Source organism: Anguilla anguilla, chromosome 4 (assembly GCF_013347855.1).
Source record: "Anguilla anguilla isolate fAngAng1 chromosome 4, fAngAng1.pri, whole genome shotgun sequence".
NCBI classification, from domain to species: Eukaryota; Metazoa; Chordata; class Actinopteri; order Anguilliformes; family Anguillidae; genus Anguilla; species Anguilla anguilla.
Window position 1 is genome coordinate 39,190,076 of NC_049204.1, and position 7,635 is coordinate 39,197,710.

Genomic DNA, 7,635 nt, shown 5'->3' on the forward strand with positions numbered 1-7,635 from the left:
TTACCTTGTATTTGGTTTTTAAGTGGTCCCACTTTTTGGAGGCCTGTGTGGCACTCACCTGCACCTCAAGCCCCATTTTCTTCACCACCTGCTTGTATGTCCGAATTAGCTTAATTCGCCATACCCATTTATAATAACATTTTAATCCACAAATATACTTACTCCCAGCCTGATTTGGCTGCATTTCTCTTCGCACTGAAGAGATGATCCAGTTTAACCCTTGCAAGGGTTTCAGCATCTGTGACTGAAGTAAAATAAATTAATGATATTCCTAAAGGCTGGCAATACAACAATGCTCAAAATGAATAAATAACTAATGCAAACTGAGCATAGGTTACGCTAGAACGTTAACTTCACTTTGATCATTTTACAACAATAGCGTAACGTTCATAGTTCGCCTTTGAGTTTAACATATTGTTGAAAGTTCAAATGCTTAATAAGCAACGGTACCATACATGATGATCTACATCCCTTGTCTGTCATGTTGATCGTTTGTTTTCGTGAACGGCCGAATGGTGCGTCGCTTTAAATGTTGCTGCCACAAGGAATTGCGGGACGGCATCGTCTCCTTTCCTTTCATAAAGGATGGTCCAGTGTTTTGTAGAGATATCTACGGAAAATTGAGAAAATAAAAAATAGAAAATTCGACCAGCTCTTATCATGGCTGCCACTTAGAAACGTCCGGGTCATTTCACTCAGTTAGGAACCTTCCGAAGCAAAAAAGACCATTCGGACGCAGCTTGAAATCTCACATTTACCTTTTCCCTTTTAAAGTCGCCTACAGGCTCACAACTTCACATATTCAATATTGTTAAATGTATGCCTTTGTTCCATTCGGAATCAATTACAAAATTATACAATAGATCAGAAATATTAGAAATATGACATTAATCCTGTAAGTACGACTTTAAAAACGTGCATTTCCTGCACTCCGCACTCTCCATTTTCCGTAGATATCTCTCCTGGCAGTAAAAAAAAAGCAAAAAAAAAGTGTGTGAATTCAGCAATAAGGTTTATAAGGTGTTACAGACAAATGTTTAAGCATGTGTTCAAATCCTAAACATTTAGTTTCACAATGTGACAGAATTAGTCACATTTCATACCTTTGATCATTCCATTGACTACATTCTAGATCATACAGACAGCAGGCCTCTGAAGGAAAGCACTGCAAAATCACTTTGACACCTCCGCATCACCATGATCCTCTCCCTCCCCCAGCAGAATCTGTTTTTCCCCTTTATTTCCTGCAGATAAAATCACAAAAAGCATATGCTTTGGCATTAACAGTGAAGAAATACATGTGTCACGTGCTTTACTTTCAACTGGTGCTCTAATAACCTCAGGCTCTGTTTTCCTATATTTAATTTTAAGTGAGTGACCTTCAGGTCTGTCTTAATTTAGTTTCTAAATGGATTTAGTATGCAGTATGCAAAACAAACCATAGAATACTTACATTCAGTTAAATAAGCAGTTAAATAAGTATCTAAAAACTGATAGTAACGCACATGATAAAAAATATACAACCTAAATACTTCAACAAACATGATTGTGACCACACAGTTGAAAAACTCCTTTCCCTTTGCTGCTGCTGAGGTATGACTTTATTGAATATATAGATATTTGTTCTATGCAAAATTATCTGTTGTTCAATGGGCATGAAAAAATAGTCAGGAGTCGCAGACGCTACCTCCTGCCACCCAACAGTAACCAGGTTTTTCTTTTTCCCTTTTTAACAGCAACCCACCCACCACAAGGAGACCAGGACGGTAAGTAAAAGGTAAATTTCTTTATTTTGCAGGTTTTACACAGTTCATAAAATAGAGTACGCCACACAACCTTACACTAACCCCAGCCCTTTCTACTTCCTCCCTACTTCTACCACACACCGCTACTCGCCTATGGCCCCCCCTTCCCTCCTACAGAGCCCCAGCACAGGTAAGAGCACACACCCCTCAACACAGCACACACTCGTAAGCCACTTCAGGTTACCCAACACACATGCTCACATTCAGCACACCATATAGTGATTCCCACTCTGGCTCCCCTGTGCTCAATCTCGCTCCGGGAGGGGAGACCCCACTCACCTGTCTAAAGGGGGGAAGTCACCAGTGCTTAGGGGTTCACGCACGCACGCACGCACGCACGCACGCCTAGCTTTTCTGGAGTAAAACAGAAACGGATAGAACTGTATCATTAATTTACTGTCTCTGTCTAATGAACACAGATACGATTTCATCATTACTATGTAAATATTACTGCTCAAAATATTTCGGTTATATACGTTATTTTTGAAATTGAGTGTCTTTAAATAGGATGGTGGTATTTTATAATGAGGATATTTCACACTGTAATGTAAGCGTTTGTTGGTACTTTAATAGTTTTTGTGATGCATGCAACCGTGATGATGTGAGAGTTGGAACATTTCCAAAACGTGGTGGATGGTTGAAAATAGATTTTTTATGTTGTCCCATCCCCATACAAGAAAACATACGAGGGTACAGAGTATAGAAATACATACAAAAGTTAATTATTACACATTTAGGTACTGTACCGCATTGTGTGACAATATTTTTGCATTATTCCTTAATCTGATATCAATGTTTCATCTTAAATCTTCATAAGGGGCTTATTTATATGCTTTATAATGGACAAAAAACATTTTATTCATTTTTGGAGAGATTTTGGATGTTTCTGGACCCCAAGATATTTTAGACTACTGTACTGATGGAAAGCTTGTAAAGCCCACTTGAAATGATGCAACAGTGAGTTTCTTGAGTCAAAACAGTTGATTTGTAGTGAAATATGTGAATATGTTATGATTTACAGCAATGCATAAATTTTGGATAGATTTGGAGATACTGGGTACGCGGCTTAGTTTTTACTTCATAGATCTATGGTAGTTCTACACATCCACCCTTGAACTTGTGGTCAAGAAGTTTTTTTTTATCCAGGACACGTATAGTTTAACCTGCTGTATATATGAAATCTCTAAATATTTCATTGCTAACTAAAAAAGAGCAAATTCATTTTTATTTTTTGCCTAAACAATTAAATTTGTGGCACTTTATTTGTTCCAAAATTATGTATATAATCCAATCTACGCCAGTAGAGACTGTATTTATAATGACGAACCGAGACACAAGCTGCAATAGAACCAGGCTTTACTGAGGCTTCTGTGACACACACTAGTGTTGTGTCATTCGCGAACGACTCGTTCAAAAGAACAAATCTTTTGGGTGAACAAACTGTACTGAATCACTTCGTGAAACGATTCATTCGCAAACATGAACTGGTCATTCACTGACTGACTATCGTTCGCAGACTCAGTGACCGAATCAGTTCAGTGATTCGTTCATTGAACGTACTACGCCCAAATCGTTAGCGAACGACAGAACACTAGCCAGAATCATTCGCGAACGACACAACAGTACACTTGCCCAAATCGTTCGCGAACGACACAACAGTACCCTTGCCCAAATCGTTCGCGAATGACACAACAGTACACTTGCCCGAATCGTTCGTGAATGACACAACACTAGTTCGTTCCTCTTGCTGTAGCGAATGCAAGGAGCGAGGAGTCTCTGTGGAGGAGAGTGGGTTCAGTATGGAATTATGGATAATAAATGGATAATTATCGAACATCACTGTCAAGTGTGCTGTTTATTTTCAATGAAATAACAAGACTTTTTTAACATGTCTCAAAGTAGGCTAGCCAAGGCTACTATTTTATTGACTACATTTTATGAGAAAATGTGATCTACTTAGCCAACATATATCAGCACTTTCTATTTCAAGCAGCCATCAGAGCAAGTCACGGTACAGAAATGAGCATGTAGGGCTAAAACAACCCATTTTGGGAAATGTAGTGAAATGAAATGGCCACATAAAACACACTCAAATTACAAACTAAATTGTGTAGAATAAAATTGAAGCGAAAACATTTTATGAAAAATGGGGAAAGAAAGTGTTTGGTTCTTTGGCTATTAAACATAATCTGTAGAAAAATGCTCTGTCTATAAATGCCACCCCCGATCGACAAGATCAAACAGCACGGCATTTACGCTAAGGGGTTAACTGAATGACCTCATCCATAAACCTTGTCTCCATATCTTTTAAATAACAATATAGAAACAACAGTGCAAACTGACAGTGACTAAAATTGTGAAGAAAATGTCTCATGTCTGTTACAGCCTTAAACATATCACTATTTTTGTGTTTTCTGTCATCCATGTATTGGGCAATGTTCAGTTCCTTTCACACAGAAAATTTAGACTTCTGCCACCTCAATGGTGCAGAAGTGAGGGTTTCCGTCTTGCATATTATAGTAAACTAAGTGGCTTACTTCCCCAATACACCTTGTGAATACAAGAATTGTAAATTGAATATGGTTTACATACTTTTCATTTGTGGATTATTAGAGGCATATGTAATCTATCTACTGATTTTGCATATTTAAATAAAGGGCTTATCTGGGTTTTGCTTTTCGGAATGAAGTCTTAGGATGGGCTGTATTGCAACTAGGATACTTGTGTTTTCCGAATAAGACTGGATTAATAATGCATATATTGCCAGTGAAGATGAGGTGCTCGTTAAGAATCCACACAGATTTATGGTGAGTTTTCATGCTGAAAAAATGAATTTCATGCAAACATTCCTTTCATTCTAATTTCATTCTGATTATTATAATAATTTTCAACATTCCAATTCCAATTGATGGAGCAGGTCAGGTCAGCATGTCCTGTGATCACAGACAACTCAACAGACAGCACAGAAAATCATATTTTGTACATTTTATTTGTTCTGCCTGGAAATGGACATCTCATCAAATATTGTTGTGTTGTGTCACAGCTGTCAGAGTTGTTATGGGGTTTAGGGGCATGAGCCAGCTCAAGTTGTTTGCAGAACATGTCAAAGGTCAGGTTAAAATAATGGTTTGAGAGTAGAGATGCTATCAGAATACATTAAACATACAAAAAGGTTGAACAACTGAACAATGTATACCAAACACTGACTCAACAAGCACACAGTGCAGTCAAATAAATAAATAGCCATTGAAACTGTCAACATTCACTCGAAATAATCCATGGTTCTTTCAATAAAATTATTGGTATATGAACTAGCCACTGCAGGAATCCTGCACAAAAGAATAACTCCCAATATTGCACAGAAAGCATAACAATACACGTCTGTTCCAACCAAGGATCCAGGAAGATACTGCAGAAATAATGACAGAGAAGACTGTTAAACAACTAACCATGTTCAAATTTAATAACACATTTTTGTGTGACTTTTTTCATGTGAGTTCTTTGGTATTAGCCTTTCAATTTTAGGCCTACGCCACTGCAAACTATTTAACTGCTATGGTTAGTCAATGAATAGTTTAGGCAATATACTGCAACTGCACTTTTTATGCCTACCTCACATTACTTGGAAAAAAAACATCACTGCTCAACACTGCAGTATAAAAATATCTGGTGTATATCTGTGGTTCAATGCACTAAAAGCAGATGGTGACAGTGTGTCGAATCATTATCTGTACTTAATTACTACCAATTGATGAAGATTACTGGGAAGGGGCAATGTGATAATGACCGAGAAAAAGAAGAAGGCTCTTTTCTAAGGAAAGCCAAATTGCAGGTTTAAAAAAATGCCCTAGATAAACTACTGTCCCTAATTATAACACATCCTTAGTGGATTATTGATGTACTAAAATGTGTTACTGTGCTCATAATGAATCAAAGGGAGGCAATTACGTGTCTACCTGACCAAGATTAAAATGCACCACAAGTATTAATCTATATGGATCCATGACAGATCTGAGAGATAAGTACAAGACCGTTCCAAGCAACAAGTGTAAAAAAAGATTAGCTGTCTTAGGGTCCTGTGTGCATTTTTTATAGCATGTGCAATGTTAAAAACTTGCCACCTGACTGAAAAAGAATTTTCCCAGTGCTGTTGAGCCAGGGCTCTTGAAATGAGAAATTGGTTAGCACTGCACTGAAAAAAATGCTTAATTTCATAAGCCTAAGTTTTTCTCAAATTTGTTATACCTGTATTTTTAAAATGAATGAATGTTAATGAATGTTTAAGTTCATACAATTAAATATTTTTTTTTCATTCAGTCAACCTGTTAAATTAAAAAAGAAAATTTTTACCCTGTGACTGATTTTGAAGAAACCAATGATTTATTTCATGCTGTTATGTGCAGTGATTTGCATGTAAGATAATTTAATGTTACAGAAGAAATCATACAAAAAAATAAACAAAAAAACTGAAATGAACATATCAGAAGAGTACTTACATTACAGGCATTTAGCAGATGCTCTTATCCAGAGCGACTTACACAACTTTTTTTTTTTTTTTTACATAGCATTTTACATTGTATCCATTTATACAGCTGGATATATACTGAAGCAATTTCCGTTAAGTACCTTGCTCAAGGGTACAACGGCAGTGTCCTACTCGGGAATCGAACCTGCGACCTTTCGGTTACAAGTCTAGTTCCTTACCCACTGTGCTACACTTCGTCACTCCTCCGTACTTTGGACAGACAATTGTGTTGTTGAAGCTAATGCCTGGACAGGCAGATTTATTTTGCAGAACTCATTGCACAGATGATTTCCCTGCTAGCTTTAAAAAGTTTCATGTGATGGAGAGTATCTATTTGCATTAAGTGCCATTTTCCCCTCTCTCTTTATGGCAATGTTGACACATGTATAAAAAAGAATGGTCTGCAAAAATCTATTGAAGTGTTATTTCGGCATACAAATACTAATTGTGTACACTCAGAGTAAGGTTAATTGCTCTCAGCCAGCAGAACATAGCTACAGCAGTCCACTTAGCTATCTCACTGCTATTCATTAACACTTCACCAAGAAGCATTGACCACACAGGGACTTACAAGGCTACCTAGGGTGACCAAAATTGTCGAACTTCTAAATAATTTTTAGAATTATTATGAGGCTAATTGAACCCTGCTTGAAATCCAAGCAGTGTGATACTTTGTGGGGCAATTTTGTCTCATTTAATTCCATCATGGAGCCAATTTAGCATTCATGTTCAGTATCAGGTATCAGTACCATAAGAAAGGAACGTATGGTACTGATACCCTTTCTCAGTTCTTACACACTGTCTGCAGTTAATTTCAGTACATAACACTGTGATAATGTGTAAGACTTACAAGTAAATAATATATATGTCAAAAAATACACCCAAATCTGCAGAAAGATGGCACTGAGGTTAAAAAGAATGACAACACTGAACAGGCATATAGTCTGCTAAGCACCTAAATATAAATATAATACATGTGGCAAGGGGCCTGACACTGATAGCACAAACACATCTGAGCATTAGTGTAATTGCTCATTTTGTTCTTTAGCAGATAGTATATTTTACCACATCCTGCTTTGGTAATTGCATGGTTCAATTTTCAATGAAATATTCATGGTTTAATTCAATGCAATTTTCATGCAATAAATGGGTTTTCACCCATAGGTGGCCTATAGGGGGTGTGTCACCAAAACAACATCCTGTGCTGTGTAAATTTGGTGCCAAATTTTTATTTTTTTTATTTTTTTTGTATCTAGTATATCCAATTCCCAGCCAAATTTTGAATGTCCAATCAATTGCAATCAT